General features: G+C 54.4%; 1 protein-coding gene across 1 annotated transcript in view; it reads left to right on the top strand.

Moving 5' to 3' along the window:
- Positions 1 to 584: 584 nt before the first annotated feature.
- Positions 585 to 12,257, top strand: part of ACOT11 (acyl-CoA thioesterase 11) — a 90,683-nt gene continuing 79,010 nt past the window's right edge. The window contains exon 1 of the mRNA XM_082686175.1: positions 585 to 671. The gene's annotated coding sequence lies outside the window, so the exon portion shown is untranslated. The remainder of the gene's footprint in view (positions 672 to 12,257) is intronic.

The raw sequence follows: 12,257 nt of genomic DNA on the forward strand, positions 1-12,257 counted from the left end.
CTCCCCAACTTCTGTTTTCCTCTCCCTCCTTGGAGGGCATATGGCCTCTTGAAGTTTCTGTTTGCTTGGGGGGGGGGGGCAGCTTCAGTGTGGACAGCCCCCCCCCCTTTTTTATTAAGCATCAAGAGATGTAGCAATCTGCTTGCAGATACTGTATGTGCATAATTAATAAAATCTCATTATTTATTTATAAAGAGACACACGAGGAACTGGAGAATTAGGGCTATCCCCACTATATATGAAGAGGGAGAAAAAGGGTAGGAGAGAGAGGCAAATACTTTTTGAACATTAGATCCTTCCAGAGAAGTGAATCTCTTAGTATGCAATGAATTAAAAGACATCTACTCCCCACGGAAGTGGTGCTCCGTGCCCAGGAGGCATCGGAAAGCAGAAACCTGGTTCAGGGAGCTTAAAAAAGGAACAAGACCAACTCGATGCTGGCAGTGCCCAGCAGGCGGCTTTGGCTTTGGGTAGTTGGCAAGAGAGCAAGAGGCACAGTGGAGGGCCTGGCGGCTGGGGAGGAGGCTTGGGAACCAGTCTAAGGCTTCTAAAGGAGGGGACTGGGGCACAGAATCACTGGTAGGGGTGGGGGAGAAGTGGGCAGTCGCCGCATATACAACCCAGAGGCCGGCTGCGGGAGCCCCTGGTTTCTCTGGTCCATTACAAGGCAGGTAACATTAACGGGGTGGGTGGGGGAACGACACTGGGGGGGGTCTAAGTGCCAGCTCTGCCCTTGGACCTCTTCATGCCAGATGCCCAGCCAGGACCTCCAATATCAGTAACCCTGCTTATTATATAACAGACCCTGCGGCCAGGCAGGCAGGCAGGGGTCAGAGCCTCCCAGGCTTCTTGAGTTGGGGTGGACCTTCGCTCTCGTCTCTCTCATTTTTTCTTGAGACATGCTTTAAAATAGAAAACAGGCTTGTACAGGAACCAACCCCATAGAAACGGGCGGTTTGGAGGGATTCCCCCCCCACCCCCCAAGTGCAAGCAACTCAAGCGGCGGAACGCTCAGCCTTCTTGGGGCGGTGGGCTTGGGAAGCGGGGGCGGGGGGGGGGGAGAAGGGCTGGGAGGGGTTCGGCCTGGGCAGCAGCCCCCGCAGGGTTACCCGGGCGCGTGCAGGGAAACGTCTCAGCAATTCCAGCGCCCGAGCGAAGCGCGCGGGGTGGGGGGTGGGGGGGGCGCGCGGCGCGGGGCACCTTGAAACCGCCGGCGGCCGCGCGCTGATTGGCCGAACAGCCGCCTCGGCGTTCCAGCCAGGCGCCCCTCCCCCCGCGCCGTCCACCCCGGAAGGAATTTCCTCCTCTGGCGGCCGCTATTGTTGTCCGCCTTCGCTGTTTGGGTCGGATCGCGTAACCATAGTATCCAAACTGTGTCCACGCGGGGCCCCAGCCTGGGACCCCTGTGCCCCCAACCCCCCACCTTTTTTTTTTTTTTTTTTTTGCAGCCTACTTATCATGACTTCATCGGACTCCGGGGAGCAGGGGAGGGGGATGGGGCGGGGGGAGCTGGCCCACTTCTGGCGGCCCTTACTTCGAGATGTTTTCAATTATAATTTTTTAAAAAGTCTGCTTTGTGGGTTCGGGGCTTTTAAATTCTTCCCACACCCCTCTCTCCCGTTAAACCCGTTGGACCAAACTTGAATGGGGTTTTCCCTCCGTTTCCCCTCTACCGATTGCGCTCCAAACCCACACTTTGCTGCTCACAGCTGGGGGTGGGGTAGCTTTCACTGCAGGGGTCACCACCCCAAAACCCAGGACCCCCTCAAATCAGGACTGTGGTCTGGTCCCTGGGCCTGGGCTTGAGCTTGGGAAAGCAAGGCTGGTGGTGGGGTCGGAAACGTCGGATTCTGTAACCCCCCCCCCCCCCCCGCATCTCCCCAGTCCCAGGGGAGGGTTCTTCCTGGCGGGGTTGGGGGATGCCTGGAGATGGATATAGGGTCCTGAGGAGGTACGGGGTGGATGCCCGCCAAACGTAGGGGGGCTCAAAGGGATAAGGGGACGACGGGGGCAGCAGCTGACAGGTTCTTGGGAAAACAAGCCTCATGGCCCTTCAGATTTCTGCTTCGGATCTCTGTGCACAGACATCCTATTCCGCGCGAAGCAGCCTGAGCCCAATACCTGCCTCCAGCTCTTGCAAAAAAATAAAAACAAAAGCCCTATCCCTGCGAAGTGCATTCTACTGGGAGAGGTGGGGGAGCCAGCGGCAAGTCCACACCGGGCAGGCTGCGCGCAGCGCGGGAGCCCCCGGGGCTGGGGCCGGCGGCGGGGGGCGGTGAGTGTGTTGGGGGCGTCAAACATTCCCAGAACTCAAGTATGCTCCCGGCGCCCGTTGGGGCGGGGGCAGCGGCCGAGGATGCCCAAGTTCGGAGCAACACTGCCCCCTAGGGGCCGCCGCCGGAGGTTCGCAGCCGGGGCGGGCAGGGGCCTTGAGGTTAGTTCTGGACCCAGCTGGGTGTACTTGGGCAGTGGTCGCGGGAACCACCCCCAGTGACTAGTGACAAGCTAGAGGACGGTTTCCGAGCGCCAGTTCTAGGGGCCTGGGGATAAGGGTTTGTCGGCTCTAGAGTTTAAAACGGACAGATAGTTGGGTGCATCTTGCAGACTTCCCGTGATGGACTGGATCTTTAAGAGCAGTGGATCCAGTCCCCTGCCTGTGCAGTTGGGGAAACTGAGACCCGGAGAGGGGTTATAACCTGCATAGGGGCGTGGGGTTTGCACCCAATCCTCCTGGGGCTTTGCCCTCTTTCATCCCTGACCTCAGTGGCTTGTCAAAAGAGGCATTACCAGGCATTTTCAAATGAGAAATCAGAGATGTCTTGACTTGCTCAGTCACACAGCTGAATCAGGACACAGAACCCCTGCCTTTCAGCCCAGCTGTCTATGCCATGGAGACTCTGGGGGGACATAAACCATAGGCTCAGCTAGCTGGCCAGTCTTCCACTGTGGGGTCCCTGTGGTGCTCTATACCCTCGCTGCCAGACCAGGGCAGAGGTGCTGGCTCCAGCTGAGGGTTGTGGGTCTGCTGAAACCCGGATTCTAGGCGCCTTGTCAGGGCCTCAGTTTCTCCATCTCTAAAATGGGACCTAGGCAAGAGGATCTGGAAGGCATCTTGCACCCTTAGTGTTTGATGACACTAGGCTGCTCCTAGTCTTTTGTTTGTCGCAGCCTCTCTTCTCCTGCTCTCCCTGGCTCTTCTGTTCAGTTAGGGGTCGGCTAGGCTGGCTGCTTCCACCAGCACTACCCCTCCACCCCCCCCCCCCTCACTGCTCCACCGCTGCAGAGCTTCTGCGGCTGCCCCTCCCCTCCCCTCCCCTCCGCTCAGGGCTGGCGTGGAGCTGACTGTGGGAGGGAGCGGTGGGCAAGGAGCCAGTAGAGCGTCAAGTCAACCCCTTGGGAAAACAGGGTTGGGGGGGGGCTGCCGTCAGAGGCTGCAGCTAGGCGATGGCGGACCAGGGTCCCTGGGGGTTATTTGTGTCCAAGGTAACTGGTGTCCGAGTTGGCTGCCAGCAGGGAGCTGTGCTGGGAGTCATTTCTACTCCTCCCTCTCTCCAACTGCCCACGAACAATCAGGCACCAAGTCTGGTCCTTTCTCCCCTTAAATATCTCTCTAGTCCTCTTCTCCCCATCCCTCAGCCACCACCCTCGTCTGTCAGACTGCTGGTCTCCAGGGGGCTCTGAATTCTGCCCCCTGAGCCTTCATCCACACTGTCCCCTGTGACTGACTAGCTTTCTGAACCACAAAGTGCATCCTTTTCTGCTTCAGTCCCTGCTCTGTTTTCCATTGCACGAGGATCAACCGGGCATTGGTAGATAGATCCTCTGTGACCCAGGCCTGTCTGCCTCTCCAGCCTCATTCTGGGCCTTTGGGTCTAGTGTATCTTTTGGTTCCTAGTGACCCTGCATGTGACTTCAGGAACCTGTCTTGCTTCCTGGCCTCACACAAGTTGTGACCCTGGGTCCTTCCAGGCCTTGGGGATACTGAAGTGAACGAGAAGACCACTCTCTTCTGCAGAGAGCTCACAGACCACAGCAAACACAACCAGCATGGTCATATTAGATATAATAATTGTTGATGGAATGTGGTCTTTTTTTTTTTTTTTTTTTTTAAGGATTTTATTTATTTGTCAGAGAGAGAGAGAGAGAGAGAGAGAGAGCAAGAGAGCGCACAAGCAGGCAGAGGCAGAGAGAAGCAGGCTCCCGGCTGAGCAAGGTACCTGATGTGGGACTGGATTTCAGGACTCTGGGATCATGACCTGGGCTGATGGCAGCAGCTTAACTAACTGAGCCACCTAGGTGTCTCTGGAATCTGGTCTTAAGAGGATCCTCAACCCAGCCCAGGGGTGGGGCGGGGATGGGTGGGAATCAGGAAGTCTCCCTGAAGGAGGTGATTCTCCTGCTGAGTCCTTAGGGGAGGGCTAGGAATTGGAGGACTAAGAATTGGAGGACTAGGATAGACGGAGGTGAAGAGGAAAGACAACTCAGGGGGAGACAAATGACATGAATGAGCATCAGGGTGGGCAGGCACAGCTCGTGAGAGGATGCCCCATAAGGAATCTGGAAGACCGCCTAGCTGAAGGGTAAGAGTGTAGGGCAGTGGGGAGAGCTTTAATTGGGGAGGGAGCCAAACCCAGAGGGTCCATGCCTGTGTTAGGGAGCAGGGGAGGGTTCTGAGCCCTGGGCTGGACTGCATGCTGGGAACGCCCACCCTCTTGCAACCAGGCCCTGGCAATGCAGAAATGACTACTTTTATTTACTCAGCCCTGCTTATTTCCTGCCTCTTTCCACAGAGGATCTGAAAGGATCTAAAGAAAAATCAGATATGGTTCTTGCCTTCAAGGAGCTCAGTAGGCTGGGATAGATAAAGAATAAACTGGGTCAAACAGAATGAAGAAAGCACAGTGAGAACTTTGTGAAATATACACCTAAGTGTCCCTGTTCATCCCTGCTTGAAACCTCTTTATTGTGCCCTCAGGGCAAGCCCTCCTCCTTTGCATGGCACTTAGGGCCGTGGTGGTCTGCCCTGATGGCCTCTCAGGCTCTCCTCGGCTGCACCCTTCCCACTCCTTTCCCTCTAACCAGCTGTTATCTGCGGCTCCCCTGATGGACCACATTCTGTCTAGCCATCAGACAGGGTCCCATACTGTTTGCTTTGCCTGGAATCCTACTTCCCAGCTCCCAGGCCTCTTGCCCCTTCTTCATTCACTGCTGGTTTTTTTTTTCCCCAGATGTCACTGAGGCTCTCCCTCCCTCTTAAAAGCCCTCTATGGCCCCCAAAGCTGGGCTGGGCTCCTCCCTTCTTTATTCCAATACCCATCCCAGCATAGCTGAATAATCCACAGGAGACTGGTAGCTGCCAACTCTGACTGACCCAGGGGTCTCCAGGTCGTCCACACCCAGGGCTCAGACTGGATGCTTAGTTGTTTTTGTTGTTGAGAATAGTAGTACTAGACTTTTACTGTCTGCCTGCTGTGTGCCAGGCACTGTGTTCGCCTCTTGTTGCCTGTTACTTTTTTCCTTTACAGCAACCCTCTAAGGTTGTCATCACCCTGTTTTGTAGGTGGGGAAACTAAGACTCGGAGAAGGGAAATGATTATCCAAACCATGAGGGTATTTGTCAAAACTCATTGACTTTACATGCAAATGGTACCTCAATTTTCTGAAAATGAAAAAAGAGAACTACCATAGCATTTCATATTTCTTATGTCTGAAAAAACTCTGAGAAATAGTTAGCTTTTATTACAAAAGGGAAAAAAAAGAGAGGGCATAGTTGACTTGAGGCAGGGCTAGAACTTGACCCATGTGGCCTAGTCCTAAGCTCTTGTTGGTCCTACCACTTTCAGTCCACTAACTAAGCCATCTGGGGGGCCCCAATAAGGCTTCCCAGAAATAAGTGCTCCTTCTAGGGCATGGGGGTTCCACTGGCAGAGAACACCTAAAAGGAGGTGTTCAAGGTGGCTGTGAAAGTCTACGGCAGGTCAAAGCCAGAGGCTCAGGGTGACATGGTGCCAGGGTTGGAAGGATGTAGGGGGGTCATGGGAGGCAAGGCTACCTTGGTCAGCTGGGTCTGATGGGAGAAGGCCTTGACCACTTGGACAAAGTGGGCCTTGGAGTACAGGTGATAGGAGCCATTGACTCCTAGTTTTGAGCTTCTCTTGGAGGGATCTGTCCTTTGGGGGTTGGTGAGGGGTGATGGTTGCTGGCCAGTGGGGCTGGGTTTGGAGGGACTGGTGCTGGGGGCAAGGCTGGGGGGAATCCCAAGGCGTGGAGGTATCCAGAAGAAAGGCAGAGTCTGAAGAGGAAGCTGGGGTTTGAGTGTCAGCCGCCCAGCAGACACCCCAAGGCCATAGAACCCGACAGAGGAGCAAGGCTGGGCTCATGGAGCTGAATTCAGAGTTCAGCAGAACTGGAATTGGGGTGAGCTTGGGCTGGGCAGGGGGAGGGGAGCACCAATCCTAGGCCTGGGATCCAAACCTGATACTTCCCCTGATTCCTGCAGCCATGTGATGTTGGATAGCATCACAGCCTCAGTTTTCTCATCTGAAAAAAAATGGGGATGTTAGTGATCCCTACTTCAAGGAAGAGTCTAGAGAATAAATGAGATGATACATACAAAGCTCTTCATACTGTGTCTGCCTCATAGTAAATACATAAGGTATGTTGGATTTTTCTCCCTCTTCTTAACTGCCCCTGCCCCCTATTTCAGTCCCCTCTCCCGGGAGCTTCTTTCCCAGAGCACCCACTTCACCCCAATGAAGCCCACAGCACGTATCATTGTGAGAAAAAGAGTGTGGTTTTGGGTGCTAGAGGTGGCACTCTGGATCTTTCATTTCACCCCCCTACTCACCACTACGTGTCTGAAGATTTTCCTGTTGCTGGATCGTTTCCTCAGTGGACACCCACCATGTTTTCACATCCACTCTTCTGGTGAAGACATCTGTGTCGTCCCTGATGTCTTCTTCTCACAAATAATTCCTTGAAAAAAACACCCTTGTCAGTGTGTCCCCGGGGATGCTGGGGTGGCTTAGTCGATTGAACGTCCCATTCCTGATATCAGCTCAGGTCATGATCTCAGGGTCATGGGATGGAGCCCCGGGTCAGGCTCCGTGCTCAGCGGGGAAGTTTGCCTGAGTTCTGTCTCCCTCTTTCTCATCTCCTTCCCCCACACACCTGCTTGTGCTCTCTCTAAATAAGTAAATAAACAAATAAATAAAAATCTTAAATTAAAAAAAAAACAACGTGTTCCCAGACACAGATGTGTTGTCTTGTGGATCTGTGTGATGATTTTCCTGGGATACCCAGGGGACAACTGCTGTGTTATGGGACACACATCTACTTCATTTTATTCAATATTGTTAGGTTACTAGAATGACTGAACCACTTGGTACCCCACCAGCGGTACCCGAGAGTTCTCGCCTCCCCACCTGCCTGCCAGCACTTGGTATTACCCACCACCCTAATTTTTGCCAGTGTGATGGATGTCAGGTGCAGCACGTGAATTTGTGAGGCTATGTAGGCCTTTGTGCACCTGTTAGCCACCCGGCTTTCTCCTTCTGTGAATCACTTGTTATGCTCTTCGCACGTTCTCCTGCTGGGTTTCCTGATCTGTCTTCCTGTTGGGGGCTCTAAGGTCAGCATGGAGGACAGCTTATAGCAACTGCCTCAGAGCAGCTCTGTCCTCTGGGGATGGAGTAATCAAGTTGGCTTGAAGGGTCTGAGCTCCTGCTCACTGGTGTCACAGTCGTTTGATATGATGTCATTTTGTAAACCTCTTCCGAGTGCTTTCCCAGGGTTGGGTCCTGGGTGTGGGCTCCAGGGACCCAATGACTCAGGCTGTTCTTACGTCTAAGATCTCACAGTGCCGTGAGAGAGGCAGACTGGGCAGAAGAGTCATTCCAAAGACGAAGTAAGTGAGGTGGTACAGATGAAGAAGCGGCTTCCGCATTAGAGCGTCTGTCCCACTGGATGGTCCTGGCTTGGGTTGTGGAGGTCATTGCTGAATCAATGAATCCACCCGAAACTTCTAAGGGAGAGGGCTCCAAACTTGGAAGGGCTTTTGTTCAAGCCTCCTGAAGGATGGCTGGGGCTGAGACAAGGGCAAGAGGTCCTGCAGAAGAGCTTAGCCTACCTAACACGATGGCAGGAGGGGCCAGGGTCGTGAGGAAGGGATGAGGCAGAGAGTGGAGGGGGAGAAGGGGTGGGAGGTGGGGTGAGGGGTGCAGTGTGAAGAGGCCAGGCATAAGCCTTAGTTAGAGCTGGGTGCCTGACTCCCCATCTCCTTAAACCCTCAGCAGAGACTCTACATTCTCGTCTGCCTCAGGTGAGTGTTTTAGAAACTAGGGGGAGAGGTGGAATTACTGTCCAAGTTCCCTGGCTTATTAGAGAATCAACCCCACAGGTAGAAGCAGGAATTTGGAATCCGAGGTGATCAGTCCCTGGGGAATTTAGAGAAATGTGAAATGTGGGGGTGACTGGGTGGCTCTACCTTTGGCTCAGGTCATGAGTCCTTCTCTCTCTCTCTGCCTGCCTCTCTGCCTACTTGTGATCTCTGTCTGTCAAAAAAAAAAAAAAAAAAAAAAAAAAAAATCTTAAAAAAAAAAAGAAATGTGAAATGTGGAGGAGTTAGCTTCCAAGGGGGGAATGGAGGGTTTCAGGTGATCTTATTTAAATTGAAGTGGGTTTTTTTTTTCAAAGATTTTATTTATTTATTGGTCAGAGAGAGAGATCACAAGGAGGCAGAGAGGCAGGCAGAGAGAGAGGAGGAAGCAGGCTCCCCGCTGAGCAGAGAGCCTGATGCGGGGCTCCATCCCAGCACCCTGGGATCATGACCTGAGCCGAAGGCAGAGGCTTAACTCACTGAGCCACCCAGGCGCCCCTCTAAGTGGGTTTTGTAGCAGATTGTAGTTTACCAAAACGGCCTCCATAATATCTTCTGTCCCATATGCTCCTCTTCAATTTGACTTTGACATTCCTTCCCTCAAATCAAGGGTTAATATGTCTGCTCTTTGAACCTGGGTAGACCTTTATGACTCCTTGACCAACAACACAAGGTGGAAGGCCACGATTTCTATGATGAAGGCCAGGCCATAAAAATGCCATGCCCCATCTGCTTTGTTTCCTTGGGAGATTCATCATGGTGGAAGCTGGCGGCCACGGCTGGCTTGAAACCGCCATGCTGTGAGGAGGCCCGAACTCGCTCACACGGAGCGGTGCCACAGAGGGGTCCTGAGGCTAAATGAACACAGAGATGCTCAGCCCCGGCCCAGCTGTTGGCCCCTCTGCCGGGCTGTCTCCAGGCACTGTCTGACCACAGCCCCTGGGGGTCCCTTAGCCGGAACTGCCCAGCCGTGCCCTTCCCTCGAGTCTCACCCACAGAAATCCCGAGAGGAAAGCACGTGATTGTTGTTTTAAGCCGGGAAGGTTTGACATGATTTGTTACAAGGCAGTAGATAATCCAGACAGGTTTATCCTTATTTTATTGTCAGTCTTCTCAGGCAGACTCTAGTTTTTGTTTTCTGTTCTGTTCTCAGCTCTGAGCTTGGAAGCTGTTATGCTTTTTAGGTATTTTTTTGGATAAATGGATGAATGCTGACAGTCCGTAGCAGCATGGTGTTGGGGGAACCGAAGGGTTTGTGGGAGCCCGGGAAGACTCCTAACCTGGCCTGGGAGAGCTGAGAAGGCTTCCTGGAGGAAGTGATGCTGCTCTGAGCTCCTGGGCAGGGCTAAGCACATAAGAAAAGCTGCTCCTCTTCTCTGGGTGCTGCTTGCTTGTGTCTGGCCTCCCAAGTATGGCTTCCTGGCTTGGTGTGTGTCCAGTAGGCCCATCCCTGTGTCCATGTAGGGGGTTCTCCTTCCCTATCCCTGCCCTTGCTCTCTTTTCTCCCTCCCTCTCTGGGCCTGCAGGCTCACTCCTCTGACTCTGGGTCTGGTTGGAGAAAATTAAGTCAATGGGGAGGGAGGAGTTGACAAATAGTCGGTCTGGTAATTGAATTTTTTCTTCCCTCTAACCCTCTCTCCACCCCCCAGAGAGCAGGAGGAATTAGTTCTCTAGACAGCGGGTTTTCCCTGCTAAGGAGCTCTGGTGTTGCATCCCCTTCCCAGCCTAGACCAGTGGGAAGAGAGGGAGGTTAGCAGGAGCCTTCTTAGGATTCTCCGGGACTAAGCAGTGTACAGAGGAGGAAACTGAAGCGCTGGGAGGGGAGGAATTCTCTTTAGGCACTAAGTGGGTGGCTACCTGAGCCAGGGCTAGAAGGGAAAGGCCACCTGGAGGCAGCCCTTTCACCGTCCCAGGAACGTGGAGAACAGGGACTGGGAAGGGTTTGGTGTGAGACACAGTAGGGGCAGCCTGTTGCAAGAAGCCTGGAGCTCCTGGGTCCCTCACAGGAGACAGCCCCTTTACCACTGGTTGGGATTTCCTTGGCAGGGAGGTTGTGGAGTTGGTTGGGAGGCCCGCCTGTGCTCCTCAGGACCTGGCTATCCTGCAGGGCTGTCTTCACGTAGAGTCGCCTTGAGGAGTAGGGGTAGGGGCTCCTGGTACTGACCTTGGGCAGAGGGTTCACAGGACTGAAATAACCCAGCTACACGCTCTACGTCTCTTCATTCTGAAAAATGGGGTGGTCTCAGGGACCTCACAGAGCCGTGAGAGTTATGGAAGTTACTGGCTCTTAGCTGGCCCTCAATCCATAGCCTCCAGTTCCAGGAGGCCCTCGTGGCAAGGGGCAGCAGGAGGATTCACACCCTGGGTGGCCAGGGCTTCAGGGCTTCTAGGCTCTGTGGGAGAGGTAGCCACAGGTGGGGGGGGGTGCGAGCCCTCCCTGTTGGGGAGAGGGCACAAGCTGGGACCCCGCGGGTTGGGAATGCCAGCCTGGCCCCGCAGGTGGACTGGCGGGTGTTCTGGGCTCCCCCCTGCCCCCCAGACTCAGTGGGGGTGGGCGCCTTGAGGCCCTGCCTCACGGAGCCATGGCGGCTATGGGCTCCAGGAGCGCTTGATTTATTAAGCTAATGTTCTAGCACATTTTCCCCATCCCGTAATGAGCTGTTTCCACCAGGGGGTGTCTGCAGAGCAACCACGGGCTTCCGGCTGCTCCAGGAGGGAGGCAGGGCTGGCTGGCAGGCGGTCTGGAGTGGGGAGGGGGGGTCGGGGTGTCTGGCCGCCCAGGGAGGGGAGGGGTGAGGTTGGAAAGTCTGGGTTGAAAAAAATCACCTCCTGGTGGTGGTAGGGGGGGATGTTAAAGGGAGGCTGGAGGCTAGTCCTGCCCCTGCTGCTTGGAAGAGATCCCACATTTCTCCCTGTGCCATCCCGGCTCAGCTTCCCACCAACCTCAGGGGCCTGGGAAGGAACACTGGCCCCAGCATTCTGGTCTGGCTCCCCAGGGCCTCCCTTCACAAACTTCTGAGCGTTCTGAGCTCAGCCTGCTTACTGCCTGCTTGTTAACGTCCCAGAGCAGGCATTCCTATGGCTTGATGTGACAGTCAGACAGATGTAGGTTCAAGTCCCAGCCCAGCCACCTCCTAGCTCTGTGACCTGGGGACAGACGGCAGGGGGATCCCTGATCTCTCTGGGCCTCCATTTCCCATTTTAGAATTAGGATGAGAAGCCATATCTTGTGGGGTTCATGTGAGGATCAGCGAGAATGCAGGTAGAACTTTGTACAGGGTCTTAAACCCAGCCTTGGCCACCTGGCCTACTAACAGTGGGACAGACCTGCTGGGAAGATGGGATGACTAGCTTGAGTCTCTTGAGATCAGTACTCCCTGACATGGTGTGCAAGGCCTGCTGGCCTTCCCCAGGAACTATTGCCTTGTGTTACAGACTGGGGTGCTCTGGTGACTTGCCCAGGCACCTAGTATGTAAGTGGTAGAGCAGGACCTGGAACCCAGTCTGCTGGACTCCCAAACCAGTGCTCCTTCCTTTCGTCACTAGAGGTCCCTGAGGGAGCCTGTTGGCCTTCAGCAAGTCCTCAGGACAAAGGTGAGTTCTCTCAGCTTCCTCCTATAGCAGGTTAACCAGCCTGTGCTGTCCCCACTTCGATGGCTTCCCTCCTTAGGGCTGGTGCCTTTGAACATTCTGTCCTCTCCACCACTTCCTTCCCTGACCACGGGCTCCAGAGAAGCCTTCCAGTCAGCCCCATTGTCTTCCCAGCTTCTGCTGTGTTGGGGTCGCCATCTGAAAGGACCTGGTTAGTTGCCAGTTCCCCTGAGGGATTGAAGCTCCGGGTGCCATGTGTCCAGAATACCTTCAGGGAACACAGTCGGTG

Source organism: Mustela nivalis (genome assembly GCF_964662115.1).
Source record: "Mustela nivalis genome assembly, chromosome: 10".
NCBI classification, from domain to species: domain Eukaryota; kingdom Metazoa; phylum Chordata; class Mammalia; order Carnivora; family Mustelidae; genus Mustela; species Mustela nivalis.